Source organism: Chiloscyllium plagiosum, chromosome 27 (assembly GCF_004010195.1).
Source record: "Chiloscyllium plagiosum isolate BGI_BamShark_2017 chromosome 27, ASM401019v2, whole genome shotgun sequence".
Taxonomy (NCBI): domain Eukaryota; kingdom Metazoa; phylum Chordata; class Chondrichthyes; order Orectolobiformes; family Hemiscylliidae; genus Chiloscyllium; species Chiloscyllium plagiosum.
In genome coordinates, this window is record NC_057736.1 from 29,919,767 (window position 1) to 29,942,958 (window position 23,192).

Here is a 23,192-nt window from a genome sequence, read left to right on the forward strand (position 1 = left end):
AGTCTGTTTTATTAATGGCAACTACGCAAGATCAGAAGAAGAAACAAGGTTGTGAATGTAGGTAAAGGACAAAATGTGAAAATTGGTGGCAAATGTTTCTAAAGAGCAGTTGAGGAAAGTCTTTCTGATGGCCTTGAAAAAAAAGGACACCATTGCCATATTGAAGAACGCAGAGGAAATAAAAATGAGGGGAAAAGTACATTGGCAAACACTGAGAAGATGTGATCTGAAAGAAATGAATCAATGTGGAATACAATTATTGGCAAAGAGATGATAGTTGAAGGATAGCAAATGTTCTTATACACCATGAATCTCGACATGTGAATGGGACCATTCATATTCTTATGGCCATGAAAGAGTGTCAGGGTGGCTCAGTGGTAAGCACTGCTGCCTCACAACGCCAGGGACCCAGGTTTGATTCCCACCTTGGGTGACTGTCTGTGTGGAGTTTGCACATTCTCCCCGCATCTGCGTGGGTTTCCTCTGGGTGCTCCGATTTCCTCCCACAATCCAAAGATGTGCAGGTCAGGTGAATTGGCCATAATAAATTGCCCATAGTGTTAGGTACATTAGTCAGGGGTAAATGTAGGGGAATGGGTCTCAGTGGGTTGCTCTTCGGAGGGTCGGTGTGGACTTGGGCTGAAAGGCCTGTTTCCACACTGTAGGGAATCTAATCTAATCATAATCCCAGATTATGTAAGAACATATCAATTTTTTTAAAATCACATGTTGGAATTTAAAAGACAATTGATACAACCAGGAAGGCTGTAGATATAAATCCAGTAGCTTTCTGGAGAGAAATCATGGAATATCACACCTGCAGGTATCTAAGAAGCTTCAAAAAGGGAGAAATGCACTATAAGCCGAACTGTAAACACCTATTAGTATCTCAGCCTTGAACCCAATAGTAAAACAATACAACAGTTTGCAGCAGAGACCTATTTGCATTTTCCGTTCAGGTTTCCATGGGTACTAGGCTAAAATTGTGGTGTGTCTGTTAGTGGCCTTATGTCCTCATGTGTGGATTCATATGCTGTGACAGTCACAGCTTTGAGAACAGTCATTTGAACACCTTCATTTTACAAGGTAGCTATAGTTGAATGGAAACAAGAAAGAAGTGTTTTAATTCACCTGCAAAGCTGAGATTCTCAAAATTGACTGTTCAACTACTAACATTAACAGTAGCTATAACACCGACTGTAACAACTACAACATTCCTTCATCTATACTTCACCAACAACTCAGACTGACCCATATATCTTGATTTAAGTTTCATCTTTTGTTTTGGTTTAACTATTTAATCTGTGTGGATGTGTTTTGCATTATGATTTTATTTTGCTTTGTTTAGTAACTATTAAACTCACTCTTGTATTGACTGAATAAAGTGTCAGTACATTGGCTCCCTTTAAACCATGAATTCATCTGGCCTGTTAGAAAGCTAGCTACAATGGGTAAATCCTTTATAGATTAACCTTACTGCAGTCAACTGCAGGGAATGGGTGAATAAATAAGGGGAGCCTGTACTCTATCCACCCAGGAGCTTGGCAATGTGTGGTACACTGTTTGGAATCATTATAAATTGAGGAACCTTCCCTGAGGCCTGGTCATAAATTACACTGAATTAACTCCATTCCTTTATTATTGGGATATCTACCCTGAAAAACTAGGGTTGCCACTTTTCACTGACACCTTAAAGATGGTTTTTGATTTAATAAAAATGAAAATTAATAACAATGGTCCTTTTAATTATATCACAGTGCTGACCTCAGTCCTGATAGAGAGAAGCACCTTATCCATTAGAGAGCAAGTTGTCACGGCTCGGCATAAGGCAATGATTTTGTTCAGACCATAAACCGCAGTCTCCATTTTCTCAATAACAAAGCATGTTTTGGGAATGAGGTAATATGTACAACTCATGCTGTCTCTGCACTTATTTGAATTCCTCTGGGTCTTGGAGGAAGGAGGCTTTGCTATGAAACCTTATGAGAGCTTGAGCATTTTTGCTGATTTGCTAACAGAAATAGCATGGATAAATGTAGTTGTTTAAATATATCGGGGGACATACTGACTTATTTCTGAGTCAGAAAGATTCATGGTACTATGATTTGCAACGGGCATTGTTCAATTAATTGCAATTATGGCTCAAGATAAGAGATTCAGCTGGGATTGCACAACAACACAAAAATTACAATTTGCATTTCTGCAATATACTTAACACACCAAAATAACCCAGGGCACTTCATAAGCGTTTTAGCAGCAAATATTTGATTCAAAGCCACATAAAGAGATTTGAGGTCAGATTTAAAGAGCGTCTTTAAGAGGAAATGAGGGAAAGAGAGGCAGAGAAGTATAGTAAAGCAATTACAGAATTTAGAAGTTTCATAGCTGGAGACAGAGACATCAAACCGGAATGATTAAAATCAAGGATGTACAAGAGACTAAAATTGGAAGCATCCAAAGCTCTCTGGTGGAGGTTAAATGTGGAGAAGTAGGTAGAGGGCAAGGCCAATTTTGAAAGCATGAATTACTGAATTCATTATATTGCACCATTTTAACTCATTACTGCAGTTCAGAAAGAATACTATACACAGATTTAATGGATATTTAGCCAGGTGGCAATTGGGTAAACGAAGCTGCACTGAATGGAGTCTGATTTGAATGCCTGATGGCCAATGCAGGAGACCAAACCACTTTCCTGACAGCTTTTAATACTAATCTGATCAGAAAATTTCTGGCATTAAGTCACAACTGACAGATAGTTCATCAAGTGGAGGTAGGGTTGGGATGTCCAATGGCATCTATGAAGCTGAGCTAGGAAAAAAAAGCTTTGAAAGAAGGGCAAGATCAAGAGCAACAAGGCCTAGAACGTATTCAGAATTGGGCTAATATTTGACATGAGTTACTCATACCACAAATATGTCAGGTCATGACCATATCCAATGACAAGTGGAACTCAATTGATTTTTGATTCTCAGTTTCTTCATCTAAAGGTAATTGATCAAATTTCAGCCTTTCACCCCACTCCTCCCCCAACTGACTACACCAGGTGTAGGATAGGCTGAGCTATGTACAGACTTGAAGTCAGCTAATCCAGAACAAGCCAAGTTCCAATTTGGGATCTTACTAGTCTCTATATTTCTTAGCTCCAAATTTAATAAATGCGAAGGCCACTTGTGATACAGTTTGTTAGAATTTGGAAATTTGGATTTTAAAGTAGAGGTTAATGGGGTTTGATTTTCATTCTGTGAAGGTGACTTTTTTTAAAAAAAAAGGAAAAGGGCAGAAAGTCATTTTTGTATAGTGTGTTCAAATATTATTTCTAAGAAAGCATGTACCTTAGACTAAATGACTAGATAAACTACTTAGGAAATTGTTTGATGAAACGTTTACAAAGTGAACTTTTTTTTATGCCATACAGAAAGTTAAGCTACAATAAGTTTTCAGAGTCAAGACTGTGGTGCTGGAAAAGTACAGCCAGGCAGGCAGCATCAGAGGAGCAGGAGAGTCAATGATTTGGGCATAAGTCCTTCATCAGGAATGAGGCTTGTGGGCCCTGGGGGCTGAGAGATAAATGGGAGGGGAAGTGGGGTTGGGGGGAAGATAGCCCCTCCCCTCGGATGCTGTCTGCCTGGCTGTGCTTTTCCAGCACCACACTCGCGACTCTGATTGCTAGTATCTACAGTCCTCACTTTTTGCACAATATGTTTTCAGTTGAAAACAGTTTTATACCAGCAGAAGGTTGCTTCAGTTTGTGGTAGCCCAGACTTTCAGAGCTGAAAAGAAGTCTTTACATTAGTGATTTTTGAGACCATAAGTATGTAAGGTAGCTCGCTGAGCTTGAAGGTTTGTTTTCAGATGTTTCGTCACCATACTGTGTAACATCAGTGAGAGTCTCCAGTGAAGCGCTGGTGGTATGTCCCCCCTCTCTATTTATAGGTCTTGCGTTCTTAAGGTGGGTGATGTTATTTCCGGTTCTTTTTTTCAAGAGAAGGTAGATAGGATCTAAATCGGTGTGCTTATTAATAAGAGTTCTGGTTAGATGCCATGTCTCTAAGAATTCTCATGCGTGTCTTTGTTTTGCCTGTCCTAGGTGGTGTGTATTGTCCCACACCAAGTGGTGTTCTTAGAGGCATGGCATGTTCAGTGACTAACATTCAGATAACCAATCTGCAGAAGTAATATTTAAAGATCGATGATGTCAGCTTCATTCCATGATCTAACTTGTCCAGTATTACCATCATCTGGGATCATCAGTTCAATGATGTCACAACATGGTGTGATTATTTCATTCTCTTGACATTTTCCTGTGGGCTTTCATCACAATCCTTCACTCTTTTATAAGAATCGAAGTAGCCTTCTCTGTTCAGTCCAAGGTATCCAAGCTTAGAGCTTCTCTATTCATCCTGTACTAAACATGAGGCTTCCTGGCTCATTGGTCAGCAATAGGCTTCTAAATATACATTGAACTTTGTGAATTAGCCTCTATTCGAATTAACTGCAGTAGTCTGTAGAAATCCATCTGAAGCCCTTCAAACAAAATAAGATGCAATAACTACTGCAATAGTCCACACACTGTGAATGAATTAAAAAAAACTCAGCTCAGCCAAATGAATGATTGTCTGGAGAAAAGGGAATGGCCAGTAAAGCAACAAGAAAAATAAACAGATGCCTGAGGAGTGCTAACTGCCATCTAGGAATCAATGGTCTTACCTACTAACTGTTTTATATATTTTATCTTAAATATTGTAAATGTTTTTATTGCAGGAATCTCTGATGTAAAGGGAAAGGGATGTTGCCCATTTGTGTAAGGATGGTGGACTGTCTGTTTTAAGAGTCTGCTTACATGATGTCATAATGATGTCACTGGTCATTTTTGTGGGAAAAAATTACAGCCTGGCTTGCTGCCTTGCAGAAGGAACATCTGAATAGCATTTCTGATATTTTAAACACTGTAGCTTCCTGGTCCTTCTTCCATTCTGCATCATTGCAGGGTCAGCAAGGCATGGCAGCACAATGGCTCAGTAGTTAGCACTGCTGTCTCACAGTGCTAGGGACCCACATTCGAGTCCCATCTCGGGCGCCTGTGTGTGTGGAGTTTGCACGTTCTTCCCCTGTCTGCGTGGGTTTCCTCCCACAATCCAAAGATGTGCAGGCCAGGTGAATTGGCGATGCTAAATTGCCCATAGTGTTAGGTGCGTTAGGGGTAAATATAGGGTTGGGGAATGGGTCTGGGTGGATTACTCTTTGGAGGGTCGGTGTGGACTTATTGGGCCGAAGGGCCATTTTTCATACTGTAGGTAATCTAATCTAATCTAATATTTTCTTGAATGGACCATTTAGTACCAATTGTAATGGTGGTTGTCAAAATGGCCACTTGTCCATATGCAAATGGAAATAGTGATATTAGTTACTGATGAGAGATGTCTCTAAGGAAAAGTTAATCTTTACACATGTGGTTGACTATATGCACTATAGTCTGTGCATAATAACATCACACTGGCTGCACATGCTCAGATGGCTCTACTGAGGACAAAGATCTGCATATCTAAAGAATGAGGGACTAAGATTCTAGGAGCAGGGGCAAAGGCCAGTAGCAATGACAACGATCACGAAAGCAGCACAAGCTATTTAGCTGGGAAGTTACTTGTGATGGCTGACAGAAAGGACTTGGGGAGAGAGCTGACAATACTGAAGACTTTAACTCCAGTTCATTGAATGCCCAGGGGCTAACACAATAGGTCATCCTTCAAGTTGGAAGGCAGATACATCCATTGCTTGGCTGCGGCATATTACTGCTAGGTAGAGTTTCTGCACCCATGTACTCATTGTGTCACTTCGATACAACATTTCTATGAAGCACAACCTTCTTGAATTATATTCTGACAGGTTGTCTTCTTGTTAGTCTGCAACACTGTATTGTGGTCAGACAGCTAGTAATATGATGACCATTCCTGCTTTCTGAAGTTCATGATGGTTCATTCCTTTAAACTTCTAGGTTGTTATTCTGGACGGTGTTGCAAGTGCTCAAATTCCACACGAGCATTGTGATTAATCACAATTATAAAACAGTTTTACTTCCCATGCTCCTGTTCCCACAACTCTTTGAAATTGAGATTCAACAGTTTAATTGGATTTATCCAGCACTTTAGCACTCTAGCATTGCAAGCCAAATACTGCAGCTGTTCCATGTCAAACAGACTGGCAAGTTTTTATGGGCCTCATTAAAAGCACAATGTTAAAACACACTTCAGCTCACACTATAATCTGTGAAAGACAAGGAAAGTTCTAGTTTTACATTAGGAAAGGACTTGCATTTATATAGGGCTTTTCATTAACACTGGACATCTCAGAAGGCTTTAAAGGCAGTGAAGTACTTCTGAAGAGTATTTACTGTTGAAATATGGGATCAAATATTGGATAGAATATTGGTTACAACTTTCCTGCTTGTAATGCCCTGGGTTCTTTTAAGTCACCCTGTGAATAAACCTCTTCTCCCACCATAGCTATTGATACATAAACTCAAAACTAGCAAATCAGCTGCAAACTGAAAAAAAACATTGCCGCATGTGTATGGGAAAACCAGTCAAAATAAAAAAATTTCTTTTTGCGCAATAAATTTGAGTCAGTGCTTCACACTGAGTGAGCACTTCAGAAGTATATATTCCTCTTAAATCCATTATCCGGGAAGAGGCATCAGTAGATCCCAGCTATTGCAATGACTTTTCAAAGACTGCAGTGAGATTGAGTTGCAGCAATTTAGGCCCTATCCCAAACGTCAGAATCCGTATTGATTGATTTTTCAAATGGAAATCTAACATTAAAATAATCTGTGTCAGCAGAGAAGACAATTCCATCCATCTTAGTTAATGGAGATAGAAGAAACATAGAGATGTACAGCATTGAAATAGACCCATCAGTCGAACTCATCTACGCAGACCAGACATCTTAAATGAGTCTAGTTCCATTTGGCCCATATCCCTCTAAACCTTTCCTATTCATACACACATCCAGATGTCTTTTAATTGTTATAAATGTACCAACCTCTACTACTTCCTCTGGCAACTCAGTCCATACATGCACACCCTGTGCGTGAAAAAATTGCTCCTTAGATCCTTTCTGAATCTTTCCCCTCTCACCTTAAACCCATTACCTCTAGTTTGTTGTGCCCTACCCTGGCGGTCCAAAACTAGAGGGCATAGGTTTAAGGTGAGACTCTCACAAGACATCTTTCTGCCCTGAAGACACCAATGTCATCAGGTGGGAATCTAGAAGTAGGAGGCCACCCTGGCCCTTGAACCTACTCCATGATCCTATTATTCTGAGACTGCATCCCAGGTGCATTGCCACAGTATACTTTCAGTGCTTCCTCACGTAGCCACTCAGAGTAATAATTTTTCAATTCCTCGCTTGGAAATGATGACTCGACCACTGAGAAAACAAATCAAAACTTCATGGCATAATTTCCTGCCCAGTGGTGGAAAATGAAATCTGGGTTTTTGACATGCAAGATAGGCTACCTGACAGAATCATACACAGGCCTAAATATCGAGTGGAGGTATCACAGCCAAGCTCAATCCTGTTCTTGCTCTCTCTCAGATACCCATGGATAGTAACCAAAAGCCTGAATTCTAGCTAAGGTTTTCTCTTTAGGAGAATACCAGAATTGTATTGTCTCAGCTGCTGCCCAGGATCAATGCAGACCAGGAATCTACTCTGGAATCTTGGGTAAAGGCATCATATATTATGACGACGGTCCACATGAAATCATTACTTTAGAGTCTATTTAATTGTCACTTCCTTGAAATGACTGGAATGAAAATTGGCCAGGCTCATTAAAGGTTGGGAGCTTTCCTCTGTCAGGTTACCACCTACGCAGCACAGTCAAAAATTACCCTTTGCATATCAGTGCCAGGCAGTATAGTCCTTGCATGTTCAAACTTACTAATCAAACTTTTAAGAGGCAGCAGCTTTAAGGAATAAAAACAGATGGCAACAAATCATCAAACCTTTACCCTGCAGGCTACCCTTATCCCCACTCCTCCCAACCAAAAAAAACCCTTGTTCTAGCATCTCAAAATTACATTCTGAAGACAAACACAGCCTCCAATCTAAGTGTCTGATCTCTGATCCTCTAACTGACAACGAACTTCAAATTATGTCTGCAACCTGATAGTTCCAGTGGTTTGACAGTGTAGGGCCCCCTGCCAAACAGACCTTGAGAGAACCAACATAACCAGACTCCTTAGAAGCTGTTGTATCTCCATTCCTGGGCTTGATAAACTGTAATTTGGACACCACAGGTACTTTAAACTTTCGACTTTTTTATGGCAACCAGGCCCACACAAGTTAGACTCTGCTAGACAACAGCAATGCATAAAAGGAATTTTTAAATCATTTAAATATATGACAGTTTGTTATCAGACAGGGTTAGCTTCAAAAATTCAAGATTACATACCTAGTTATTAACAAAAAAATTCTTTAAATTCTTTTTCATTCAATCAATTTATAAATATAAACACACACATCCTAGGACAGGCGAAACAAAGACACGCATGAGAATTCTTAGAGGCATAGCATTCTGGCACCAGGACTCCACCAATAAACACATTGATTTAGATCCTATCTACCTTCCCATGAAAAAAAAGAGAACCGGAAATGACATCACCCACCTTAAGAAACCAAGACCTATAAATAGAGAGGTGGGACATATCATCAGCGCTTCACCAGAGACTCTCACTGATGATGTTACCTAGTACAGTGACTAAATGTCCAAAAACAAATCCTCCATCACAGCGAGCTAACTTGCATACTTATAAATCATCTTGTTGTAGCTGATGGTACAATCTCTTCATGTACTTACATTTTGATTCTGGTGGTCAATTATACAGTGGAGTTGAATGCTGCATATTATTACAAAACAGAAAATGTAATAAATCTAAAGTTTGTTTGCAAACGTGCAACTCTTATTTTGCCAGCTTATTATTACAATGTTTGGCCAAATTCTTCTCATTTCTCAAGCAAAGATGGTTTTCGAAACATTTTTTAAACTTAATACATTCACATATAATGAATATTTTCAGCAGAATTTATAATGTACATTAAGGGCTTCACAACAGAACATGGGTTGTAAATGTTATGCTTGCACAATAAGTGCTATATTTGTTATTTTGATGTCTTGTCATGTGGAATATATTACCGTAACAGAACTCAAGGTAGACTTTTCATTTAATACAGAACATAGGCTGCCCCTCATCTTGCCTTCCAATATTGAATTAATTCATCAGTGAATTAATTCATCAATGTTAATGAGTGACAGTGGACAACCTTTCCTCAATCAAGATAGTTAGGGTCAGTATGCTACCCATCAACCAGGAAACTGGATCTTCAGCACACATTCCAAATACTTGTATATTTGTTGCGGCCAACCTGCCTATGAGGGCTCTAGGTCGTGCTAAAGAATAAATATTGAGCAAAAATGCATTTTCATATCACTTTTCAATCCACAGAACTTGTAAAAATACTTCTGGACTGTTCTGTAGTCATTGTAGGTAAACTCAGCAGCCAACCTGTGCACAGCAAGGTCCCTCAAGTAACAATGAGATAAGTAACCCAATAACCAGGGTTTTTTTATGTTTGGGATTTGGCCAGGATACTAGGTAGGTTCTAATGCATACATTCAAATAGAATCATGGGAAGACTTATGCACCCCGCCCAGCAAGAATAGCACAATTTGTGGATTGTTACTCTAAAGTGAGCCTGTGTGAGAACCTTCACTATAATCTGAGCTTCAATTTAGACCATAAGACATAGGAGCAGAAATGAGGGCATTCGGCCCATTGAGTCTGCTCTGCCAATCATGGCTGATAGGTTTATCAATTCCATTTTCCCACTTTTCCCCTGTGACCTTTGATCCCTTTGGCAATCAAGAAGTTATTTATCTCAATTTTAAATATACTCAATGACCCGGCCTCCACAGCCTTCGGTGGCAATGAATTCCATAGATTCACCACTCTCTAACCAAACTCTTTTATTCTTATCTCCATTCTAAAAGGTTTTCCCTTTACTGTAAGGCTTTGCCCTCGGATCCTTGTGTTCCCTGCCATGTCCACTCTGTCCAGACCGTTCAGTATTCTGAAAGTTTCAATCAGATCCACCCCACCCCCATCCTTCTAAACTCCGAGTATAGTCCCAGAGGCTTCAATCATTCTTCATATCTTAAGCCTTTAATTCCTGGAATCATTCTTGTGAACCTTCTCTGACACAAATCTCAATTCTTCAAAATATAATTCAAACTGTGATTTATACATAGTTTTAATACCAAATATTGTAAGTTTGGTTTTTGTTTTGTTGTTGAGTTAGCAACATGTGGAGTTTGTGTGGGCCTGATATTAATAATTAACTTGCAAGTATACCTGTAGCCTTGGTGACTTCTGTCAAAACAGCTTTTGAGGCCTAGTGCTAGAATTAATGGACTTTGATGCACCTCTAATGAATTTGTTTTCACCTGAGCTTGTTTTATCATCCAGTAAGATAAATAATAAGCCTTCAAAGTTTGTTACAGATTTTTGGAACTGCTTTTTCTTAAGCTCAAGGGAAACACATAGCTGGAAGGGAATTTTTTTTAAGTTTTACTTTGAGTTTTCAGCTGCCTAGTGAAATCCTTGGAGAAGATGGATGCAGTGACCATTGCTCAAAGGAAAGGACATTGTGAACTATGTTACTTAAGAGTGAAGATTTGGTGTTAGTCCCAGTCCAGAGGAGTTAGAATACAACCCTGGAGAGGTTACTTAACGAAGAGCATGTTTAAGTTCAATTGTACGATTGCTCCTGGAAGAAGCTGTCTGCAGTTCCAGTTTAGGTGTCAAGAGACAGAGAATCTGTTGTGAGGACGGTGACAGTGATGTTTTGCAGTATTAAACAAGGTGCGTTTTTGAATGCTATACCAGGGGTGTGATTTAGGTAGTATTTAGAAGCTGCTTTTTTTCCTTTTCAATTCATAAAGTTGTTTTTTGGGGATTAATGGGATTATACTTCTATGTGTTTACAAATCTTTGAATTAATGTTATATTTAGATACTTTGGTTTATACTTTATTATCTTTGCTTCTTTCAAGAATAAACAAAATCTGTAAAATTGCATACATTCCTGATGAATTGCTTATGCCCGAAACATCGATTCTCCTGCTCCTTGGATGCTGCCTGGCCTGCTGTGCTTTTCCAGGACCACACATTTCGACTCTGAACTCCAGCATCTGCAGTCCTACTTATTTTTCAGCAGAGATCACTTTGTTAAAACCAAACCAAAGCGAAATATGTTATTTCAAGCCAGGTTTCAGCCTAGAAGCTTACTTTGTCGAGTAAAAGCATCAGCTGGGATCACAACACATGCAGCCCAGTATATGTCAGGATTGGCAAATCAGACTCTCTTTTCTGGATTAGTGGTGCTGGAAGAGCACAGCGGTTCAGGCAGCATCCATGGAGCAGCGAAATCGACGTTTCGGGGAAAAGCCCTTCAATGGGAGGCTTTTTCCTGATGAAGGGCTTTTGCCCGAAACGTCAATTTCGCTGCTCCTTGGATGCTGCCTGAACTGCTGTGCTCTTCCAACACCACTAATCCAGAATCTGGTTTCCAGCATCTGCAGTCATTGTTTTTACCTAAATCAGACTCTCTGTCCATCCTTTGCAGCACTTGCAATTGAAACCATTTTGGCAAGCTCCAAATAGGATTCTGCCTTCAAAGAAAGTTGGTCATGGAGTCTAGTGGAAGTTCACAATTTAGTTCATAATGATCTTTCTCACAAGCAGTGGCCGATGCTGGTGTCAACCCAAGAAGTAGGACAGTTTAATAAAAGAAAATTCCTAGCACTATGAATATGTTACAGCCACTCCATTATGCCTCAATGTGAACCTACAATGAACTTTTCTAAGAAATAGCAGTTGAATACTGGAGCAATTAAAAGCAGCAGAATCAATGTTTTGGAGAAGATTAAAGACCTGAAAGCCAACAAACCCCTCAATCCAAGTAGCCTACAGCCTGGTGTTCTAATAGCTGCAGAGCTTTTGATTTTTTTTTTCAAAACTTACAGATAACCTTGATTTCTCCATGAACAGGAGCTTTTCAACATTGGTTTCTGAAATTGAGAGAGCGAGAGAGAACAAACTTCCAGTATCCTTCCTGTTAACAGTCCATACTGTTTTCTCTCTCCTTGGTTATTTAAAGGCTGCTGCTGATATACCATCACTTTACAGATTCTGTTGTTCCTTTCCAAGTTGGATTATAGGCAATCTTTCACGGTTCAAAGTGAAGTTTTCATGCAAGTTTGAATAAGATAAGAAAGATGTAAATTATTTTACTTCTTGCTGAGTTTCAGTGCCCTTTGATTAAAATGATAATTCTGAGGCAGCTGATTAAAGTATTCCATGTTAGTTGCCTGGACTTGATAGACAATTGCTACAGCTATTTTAGGTTAGTAATATACTTTCTAAAATAGCTTTTAGTCCATGAAATTCTCAGACATTAAAGTCAAATGATGAAAATTGGATATTCATAATCTATTTTTGCAATAACCATAAAATTATAACGATCAATGCTGGCATCTCAACTACTTACAATTTATATTAATGACTTTGATGAAAAGTTAAATATATTCATGTTTTCTTCATTTCAAGGTTGGCAGAAATACAAGCTCTGAGGATGGTACAAAGAGGCTGCCTTATTAGAATACAGTACACTCTTGGGGCAGAAGCTCACAGTATTGGTGGCAGATTTCTGAAACCACAGCAATGACTCCAGTGTTAAGGATTCCCCTACCACAATATTGTTGGGAAAGGATAACAGTAAAAGTGAGGAATATTCCTGCAACCTTGACAGGACATTCAACCGCCATGGTGTCACAGCTGAGTCCAAAGTCCTATTTGACATTCAACATTTACACTTCACAGTGAATAGCAATAAGGGGAGAGCAATCACCTGACTGATTTACTCTTCCTTAACTCAGTGACACTGAAGCTAATTGTAGCACCCTCTTGCTACCACCTTACTAAATCAGCACAACTCAGAATTCGGCTCTGTGACCTTCCCGTCTTTACAGATTAGCAATACACCTATCATTAGTAACTGAGCCATTAGGAGAGTACGCTGGCCTGAACATAATTCCATATATAGACAAGGGCAACTGAAAGATTAATTCAAAAGACTCAAATGATGTACTACCTACCAAGTCCTAACAAGCCATTCATTACAGTACAGTACATACCGCACCCACATCTAAAGCAGTACACATAGCACATATTACATAAACCACATACAACACCTATCACTCATGCAGTACATATTTCACAAACATCCTGTGGATTCAGTGGAACAGGTACAGCATTTTCAATACTAGGTTTTATCATTTGACATTCTGCCAAAGTATAATCTTGGGCAGGATATCTGGTTTGTCATTTTTCACTGAAGTGTTGAACTCTTACTGAAAATCTTAACATTTCACTCGAATCAAAGAGTAATAATGGATACTTGCAAATGAAAGCTCTCACCAAATTAAAATAAAGCACAGATCACTGTAACATCCAGAAAACAAAACCTTTGAGCAGTTCGCAAACATCCGGATTACAGTAGCACCTTTGAACTTGTTCCATTTTGCAAAATGCATGCTTCGTGAGGAATTTTAACATCAACAGTTCTGTGAAAGTTCCCAGAGTACACCGGTGTTTTTTAGGAGGATGTCTCAGTTCTGGATGAGTGATGCATTCAGGCATTTCGACTTTGCTCAATGTGTGGTGGTTTTATTGATGAAGAAAATGTCAGATTTCAGTAAAATCCCTCATGCAGTAATTATGTTCATCTAAAATAATGAACAAAGTTTCTCACTTACTAAAAGCATTAATTCTTTTGTCAAGATGTAGGGAAAGGAATTCCTCATAGCCAAGTTTATTATGCTCATTATTAATGTCATGCAACATAATTTCAATTTGTGTTTTTTTTATATTTGTAAGTTACATTTAGAGTCATAGAGATGTACAGCATGGAAACAGACCCTTCGGTCCAACTTGTCCATGCCGACCAGATATCCCAACCCAATCTAGTCCCACCTGCCAGCACGCAGCCCATATCACTCCAAACCCTTCCTATTCATACCCATCCAAATGCCCCTTAAATGTTGCAATGGTACCAGCCTCCACCACTTCCTCTGGCAGCTCATTCCACACACGTACCACCCTCAGCGTGAAAAAGTTGCCTCTTAGGTCTCTTTTATATCTTTCCTCTCTCACACTAAACCTATGCCCTCTAGTTCTGGACTCCCTGACCCCAAGGAAAATACTTTGCATATTTACCCTATCCATGCCCCTCATGATTTTGTAAACCTCTATAAGGTCACCCCTCAGCCTCCGACACTCCAGGGAAAACAGCCCCAGCCTGTTCAGCCTCTCCCTATAGCTCAACTCCTCCAACCCTGGCAACATCCTTGTAAATATTTTCTGAACCCTCTCAAGTTTCACAACATCTTTCCGATAGGAAGGAGACCAGAATTGCATGCAATATTCCAACAGTGGCCTAACCAATGTCCTGTACAGCCGCAACATGACCTCCCAACTCCTGTACTCTATACTCTGACCAATAAAGGAAAGCATACCAAACGCCTTCTTCACTATCCTATCTACCTGGGGCTCTTAAATTGTTCTCGCCCATCAAGAAATTTTCATTTGCAACAACAAAATATATCGACTCGGATATTCCAGGGGGGGTTGGCAATTGCAATCAGATTGCCAATCTAACCTGATGGAAGCAAAATGCTGCAGATGCTTGATATTTGAAACAAACCCAGAGAGTACTGGAGATCCTGCCAGACCTGCTAACCATCTCTGGAGAAAAAAAGAGTTAATGTTTTGAGTCCGATACGAGTCGTTCTTAAAATAGAGTTTGTGCCAATCTATCCTACTATTTTGCCTTAAGAATGAACTCCACTTTTCTCGCCAGCAATTCCAAAGCCGACTCCTTCAGAAATGCAGTGCTCTTGTGGTGCAGGATAGTCAGAGGAAGTCAAACCACAGCCCCATTTTCATGACTGTGGATTGTTTTCTATGAAGTTCAAATGCCACAAGGCTGTGTGCGCACACAATTTATATATGATTCCACTACTGTCCAATGTTCAGTGTCAGCACCCACCCCACCCTGATAACAATCACCTCTCCCACAACCCTGACACTGATCAACCCATGACAGTGTTCTCCTCCCTCCCTCATGCCATGAAAGTGGATAGCCGAGAACAGCTATAATATGGGGAGGTATATCCAAACCTAGACCACAAATAACTGAGTAGCCATTGTACCACTCTGCACTTGAACCTGGGCTTTCCCTTGTATGATTACTTTGGGCATCTTTGGCTGTACATTCGCTCAGCACCCAGGTACCTCATCTGGCAGTAAGAGTGATGAAAATGAATGTGGCAATAACAGCCATTTTTGAGAATCTGTCCCCATCAATATTGCTACCCAGCAGCTAAATCAAGATGACAAGCTATGAATGTAGGAGAACCATCTATTAACAATTCTCTGATCAACTCACAGGATTTGCAAGTTGAATTAGTAAGTCTGATTTTTGCCAGCGTCATGTCCACTCCTCCTCTCTTCCATCGCACAGGTCTACCATCCCCCTGCTGCCCCACTGACTTCACCTTGTCATTCTTCCACAGAAGGTCTCCACCCTAGAATCACACTTGACCGATCTGCTTGGCTGAAAGTGAGGAAGTTTGAACAAGTGACCTTGTGCAACCTTTCTGTTGAGACTCAAGTGCCTTACCACTTGAGCTTCTTAACAGCCACATTTAACTGTTCTACGCAAGCTGCTACCAGAGAAAATGTGTCCATTATAAACAAACGCTCAAATAACAGTTGATAGCCTGCCAAGTATCTTTCTTCAAACCAGCCTCTCAGGGCACATATTTATGTCCTCATCAGAACTCGAGGAACGTTCATTTGAAAGCAAGACAGACACTATCTGTAATAGATATTCTACTGTTGAATTTTTTAAAAAGTGTGAGGGAAACATTGATTATTATAGAAAACCCAAAGGCAACATCAGGATAGCTCTGTGATGACCAACATGTTGAAAGCATGTCACCTGTGATAGTCCTATAATTTCAAGGTGTGCAGTTACGAATATTTCTGAACACAACAGTCCAAAGAAACGTCAAGTGACCACATGCAGTCCCCAACCCTCACAATTTGACCCTCAAAGCACAATCCTATTTTAATATATCGCACTTAAGGCCCCATGTAGATGATTTCTCCTGTATGTTCTCTCCTTTCCTGTCTAATCGATACCACACAGCAAGAGAGAATGAACATAACTTATCTTTCCAAGTGTCTGCTTCACAAGTGAGTCCAGACACCAAGGTTAGATTAGATTAGATTCCCTACAGTGTGTAAATAAGCCCTTTGGCCCAACAAGTCCACACCAAACCCCCAAAGAGTAACCCACCCAGACCCATTTCCCTTTGACTAATGCATCTAACATTATGCGCAATTTAGCATGGCCAATTCACCTGACCTGCACATCTTTGTGTCTGTGGGAGGAAGCCAAAGCACACAGAGGAAACACATGCAGACACGGGGAGAACGTGCAAACTTCACACAGACACCCAAGGCTGGAATTGAACCTGGGACCCTGGTGCTGTGAGGCAGCAGTGCTAACCACTGAGCCACCATGCCACCCCGTGTGTGACTCTCAGGCATTGCGTCTCAACCACATTCAATCACACAGTCATACACGCAAACTTGCCACGAGGATCACTAAACAATTGCCACATTTTTAATGGATCTCTCCAAAGTGGGCTAGGTGGAAGGTGGATCCACATGACCATGATGGAAACCATATATCCCTTCCTAAGGAGTGGGAACCCTTGGCAGCTTTTCCATTCATTAAGAAAGAAGTAGTCAGAATAATCATAACTCCCTAATATTATACTATCTGTGAGCTAACACAGTTGAATCTGAGTTATTTCCGTCTGTTTGACTCAAATTCTTTAACTCACGAGATATTCAAAAAAGCTCATCTATCCAGCATTAAGGCATTACAGGCAAGGTCACAAAAGCAGCGATTAACTCACACCGACATCTACAAGTGCCAACGTTTAGAAATCCCACATTCAATGACCTTGTGTGGCAGATTATGCTGCAGAAACTTTGAAGTTAGTTTGGCACAAAGCCCACCTCTGGGGAGCAGTCATTTGTGCCAGCATTTGGAGTTCTTACCCAGCACACTTTATCCCCAACGCATTTTAGAATTTCAATGTAAATGAGGGAGAAGGGATTAGTGTCCACAAGGCCAGCCAAAACAGACATCTACTGTATGTGTGTCAGGTTTCAACAGGAGCATTCCTCAACCTTCCACCTCTGACAAAATAAATCAGTCTCTGCTTTCCTTTGTACATTAAAGGCTAGAGGCAGAAAGTAAGATTTACACGTAACCATCACCATAAGCTTCCACCTGTTCTGTAATGAAAGCCCCTGAACTCAATTTGAATTTATGCCTTGGAATGGAGTTAACTTGGAGCTTCTCCCGAGGCTTTCATTGTCCACTTTTCCCAGGGTCCTGCTCTCATTTTCAAACTGACCTATTGCCTTTGTTCACCTTCTGCCACTTCCCAACAATGAAATTTTACTTTCTACCTTCTCAGAATGTGTAAACAACTCACGACAGTGAATGGGGCCCTTGAACTTCTTGGGATTATGGAATGCTACATCTCCCATTCACATACTAGAAACTGGCACTGAAATTTTCCAATGTTAGTACCATCAGGCTAAATATTAAAGATGAAATTCAAAACCTAGATGTTCAATCACAATCACCACATAGTCTTCACCCATCAGTCCAGGCAGTTTTCAGTGCTGTGGGAAATCCCAGATCCTGGAATGAATGAATTGGAAGGTGGTCGTGCTGACGCATCGGTTTGAAACAATGACACCTGGTCCCCAAAGGTTATATGACAAAGGGAGATTACACAACTAAGAAAGATTGGAAAATGCAAGTATATGGAGTTAAGTCACAACATGATTTCATTGACCACCAGAAAAGGCTGGAGGAAGCTAAATGGCTTAACCCTGTTTCCATGTTGATGTTTATTTAAAAAAAAACTCATTTCAGAAGCGACAGTGTGAGAGATCCTAGAATCAAGTAAACACATTAATATTTTCACTCTACAACCTCTTAAGAACTAAAGAAACATTGAATGAATTTGAAATAGCTAGCTCTCAAACAACATTTCAAAGCGGACTGTTACTCACCAGGTTTCATGCAAAAGTAGAACAAATGATTACAACACAATCTTTGCTTCCATTAACATTGCATAACTATTGTGTGTGGAGTTGAATATTTTCAGTGTGACACACTGTTGACTGTGCAAGGGTGTTATTGTGGCAGTCATTATGGACAAATCTAGCACAACTGCACCAGGAGAACAGCATCCTATTAAGGGGGCAGCACAAACAGTAACTTAAAATGAACAGCCCAGGATCATTTCAAAATGTTCTGACAACCCCTTTAAATAATTAAGCTCCATTAAAATCATAATAGATTACAGAGTACATATTCTGAAATTGACAAGTATTTTATATTTTTTGGAAAGAGTTGTGTTGTCTTGAGAATTTTTATTCTTTCATCAAGGCAGCTTGAAACAAAAAGGATTATCCAGATCAGCTTAAATATTTTGAAGTTAAGAGGTTATTGGCTTCCAGCACAGAAACTGCACAGGGCCAATTCAAGGGTGTTCAACAACTTGCTGTTCACAAACTTGTTATAAAGCTTACAGTAGGCCCCTTGCTGTTGTTACCTTGGGTTCACCCCAATTTGGCCCTGAGCAGCTTCTATTCTGCATTGTAATACTGACCCTTCATGAGCCAGGCTTTGCTTTTTTTTCCAGATAATTAAAAAGGGCCAGGAAAAATGGCAGGAACCACTTTGTGCATTTTGCATTTTATAGCACTGGTAAAAAGGTAAAAAGTGTTTTAATTTCAAAGAATAATTCGCTTATGTGTATGTGAAATGTAGTGCAATTGGAAACACTCTCATCTGTGAATTACAATGTTGTGGCATATAGAGTACAAAAGCAAGGAGGTGATGTTGAACTTGTACAAGACATTTGTTCGACCTCAGCTGCAGTATTGGGTATAGTTCTGGGCATCACACTGTACAAAGGATGTGAATGCAATGGAGAGTGCAGAACTGATTTACAAGAATGGTTTCAGGATTGACAAACTTTCACTATGAGTATAGGTTGAAGCGGTTGGGACTGATCTCCTTGGGAGAAGATAGATAAGAGATCTAGATTTAGATTTAGATTACTTACAGTGTGGAAACAGGCCCTTCGGCCCATCAAGTCCACACCGACCTGCCAAAGCGCACCCACCCAGACCCATTCCCCTACGTTTACCCCTGCACCTAACACTAGCAGGCAATTTAGCAAGGCCAATTCACCTGACCTGCACATTTTTGGACTGTGGGAGGAAACCGGAGCACCCGGAGGAAACCCACGCAGACACGGGGAGAATGTGCAAACTCCATAGTCAGTCACCTGAGGCAGGAATTGAACCTGGGTCTCTGGCGCTGTGAGGCAGCAGCCACTAATTGAAGTTTTCAAAATCATGAGTGGACTGGATACAGTACATAGGAAGAAACTGTTTCTACTTGTAAAAGGAAGAAGAACACGGGTCTCAGGTTTAAAATGAATTGCAAAAAGAGTGATTTGGGGGTGCCAGTGTTGGACTGGGATGTATAATGTTAAAAATCACAACACCAGGTTATAGTCCAACAGGTTTATTCGGAAGCACTAGCTTTCAGAGCGCTGCTTCTTACCACCTGATGAAGGAGCAGCGCTTTGAAAGCTAGTGCTTCCAAATAAGCATGTTGGACTATAACCTGGTGTTGTGTGATCTTTAGCTATGTAACTTTGTCATATGAGAAAAAACACTTTTCCCCACAGTGAGTAGTTAGCATCGAATATACCCTCTGGAAGAGTAGTGGAGACAGGTTCAATTGAAGTAATCAAAAGAGTATTGGATGATTTGAAACAGAAACAGAAGTTGCAGATCTAAAGGGTATTTGGATGATTATTTGGATAGAAATAATGTGCAAGGGTATGGGGGTAAAAAAAGCAGAAAATTGGCAGGAGGCAATAATGCTCATTTGAATAGCCAGAACAGCCATGACGGGCTTAATGGCTGCCCTCCTGCGCAGTGACACTTTGGAGAGTTTGTGAAGGGCTACTCCAATGATTCGGGTATGAAATCCTGGTTACCAGTTGAGAATAACACTAAGGAAGGCCACACTGTCATCTCACAGAACATGGGTTACAATAAGGCTCTGCTTCTTTTCTAAGGTGGGCATAAAAGATTCTATGGCACAAACCTTGGCACGTCCCAAGAGAAACATCATCGAGTCTTATTATATTGCTGTTAATGTGGTGCTTTCAAGTGAAAATTGGCTGTTTTGTAAATACATTTGAAGTGTAGTTGTTATGTATTTCTGTCTGTAAAATACTTTGGGATGCCCTGGGATAGTAAAAGGCGCTATATAAATATGTGGCTTCTCATTTAACACATCGTGTACTTGAGTTGTAAAGCTGTTTAACAGGTGTCAGATTTAGTTAATTGGGTTTTCTGTAACTTCGGGCGTAACCGTTGTCAACAAATTATTGGGTGTAGGGTTTGGAATTCAGGTTAGCAAAACAGTAGATCACCTGAGTTTTCCCTCATCACTCAGGGGCAAAACAAGCTAAAGCTAATCTATACTGAATTATTCATCGAAGGAAGAGTGGCAATGCAGAGTAATGTAGCTCACCTCGGTAGTCAAAGGAAAAAATAATCAGCAAAGGTCGTGTCCTAGTTTGGTTCTAATATCCATTCACTCCATGATCAAATACCGGGTGACCATTCTCTAGCCGTGCACCAATAGTAATTGGCACTTGGGTGAAATGCAGAAAGGTGAACTGTATTCTGTGGAAAAGCAGGAGAAGCTGACACTTTTTGTTTGAAAAGTGACACAGCGAAGTATCTATTTCCAATCAGAATCTGGGATTATCAAAAATAATTACCAAGTGTTCCTTTTCGAAGACTCTAAATGTATACTGAAATCTATATAATGCCGACTGTGTCGAACGTCTCCAACTATTTTACATAATGAACTCCTATTTGGAAGTTCAGTGAATATCATTATCTAGAGATTAGGATTTTTTATTCCCGAATTGTAATACAGTGGCGTTCACGCAGTTTAATACAAACTTGGGGGTTGGGTCTCTTTCTCTGGTGGAATATCGATTGAATGCTATCAAAAGCCAATCTTTCAATGCATCTTTTCACCCATTCATTATAAGTACATGTATTAACTTGGCGCTAGTGGAAATTGTATTTAAACCAGGCTCTACCAGATTTGCCCCATTCTTCCACACTCTTCTGTAAGTAGTTACAGTTCGCTTGTACTCTCTAGTTTTCCCGTGGAAAGGTGATTAAAGTGTGTTCTACGCTCAGAGGGAGCTCTGCTTTAAGGAGTTAATTATTTTCAAACTACAGTCTTGCTTTTATTATGACTCCTTCAACTCCCACATCTTCTCGCCATCCCGACCCACTCAACAGATCTGTTTCCACTTAAAACTGGAAGTAATTGCGTTCCAATTTGAAACCTTGAAATGTCAAGCGAAATTGAGAAATTTCTCCTTTGTGTTGCAAACGTTTCAGATTGCATGGATAATTCTAGATTGCATCAGGGCAGGGCTTGACCATTCATTAAAATCCACAAATTTACAAAATGTCTAAATTGCAGAGTTCCTTTTGGAGCTCGAGCGATCAGCTTCTGACAATGGCTTTCTATCAAACTCTTGCCAAACCGCTGAACACTAGGCAATGTCCAGCGTGAATGCTGGGCTGGTAAGGCAATACGGGTGGTGAGATAACGGGAGTAAGGGAGGGAAGCATTTCAGGAATCGTCAGGCTGTTGAAAGTCGATGTTTGTTGCTTCACTTTCAATGTGAGAGCTTCAAAGAAAGACTGCAATTTCCAACGTGACCCCCCCCCCCCTCCCTTTAGAAATTGTCTCAAGAGTCCCACAGTCCACATTTTCCCTTTAACTGTCACCCTATGGGTCACTCAGTGCAAGCATGTGCATTGATCAAGAGTTAAACTGCAGCTTTTCTCTTAAACTGCAGCAGTTCAGTTCTGTAGTGCAGATAACCTGAGACGTTTCATGGCATTTTGCTTAAAATACTACCAATTGCCCTGAAGCGCCAAAGGGTAATTGCAGTGGTCAGGAACAGCAAGGAGACAGACTGCCCTTTGATTGAAGTTGCAAACTGTACATTCCACATAAAGTTGAAGAGAAGCTGCCAGTAAAACCTACAGTTTCTTCCCCGTTTTAATCTACACATAACGACGGCCTCAATGACTTTGCACAGCTAGAGGAGCCACACTGTACCAGGATATAAGCTGCAGGGCAAAGCACACTCAGAGAGCTTTAGAAACACGATCAGAAGCACATAACTCCAGATGGTGTCCAGACAGCTTGTCACAGGCTGCACCAGCGGCACTAGTAACAGTAGATTGTCAGATATCAAGAGAGTTTTTAAAAAATGGACACTTACCAACTGTATTTTCAATGAACTCAGGTCACTGATTAAAGCGCTGCTTTAACATAAATACTTCAAAGGCACACTGTGCTGAAAAGCTTTATCTTGCTTTTCCCTGCTTGGGAAGTGGTTGGAGTTCTTCTGACATACACTCTGCAGGAGAGGCAGGCTTGAGTCTGACGGCTCTGGCAGAACAGAGGGAAGAATAGGGGCCCAACAAGCACAGGAAGTGACTCACGGGATCCCGCCCTGAATACCCTTGTATCCAAGCCAAAGGTAATTAGCAAGCAACTAACCAAGTCTGACTAGGGGGGCTCCTTCTACCGACTAACGCCGGGAGGTGTGACCGAATGGAATCTTGGAGCTATTGATCACGACACACTGATAACACCATCAACACCTACCCCGTCCGCCCTTTAACAATGTGATCAGATCAAAGAAGCAACCGCTGCAGGCTGGTTCAAGATAAACGAAAAAAAGTGAATGCTACTTCCTCCTGAAGAGAATCACAGCTGGAAAGGTCCCGTGCCAACCTTCCTGGGAATTAAAATATGTGTCTTATCCCCTGAAACCCTGCT

General features: G+C 40.5%; 1 protein-coding gene across 2 annotated transcripts in view; it reads right to left on the minus strand.

The window, feature by feature from the left end:
- The window catches only part of fhl3a (four and a half LIM domains 3a), a 111,264-nt gene extending 88,323 nt beyond the window's left edge, over nt 1–22,941 (minus strand). The window contains exons 1-2 of one of the 2 annotated variants that reach the window (XM_043717823.1): nt 22,630–22,941; nt 20,838–20,992 (exon numbers count right to left, since the gene is read on the minus strand). The gene's annotated coding sequence lies outside the window, so the exon portion shown is untranslated. The remainder of the gene's footprint in view (nt 1–20,837; nt 20,993–22,629) is intronic. The other variant, XM_043717825.1, reaches the window with a different exon arrangement.
- Between the last annotated feature and the right edge of the window lie 251 nt (nt 22,942–23,192).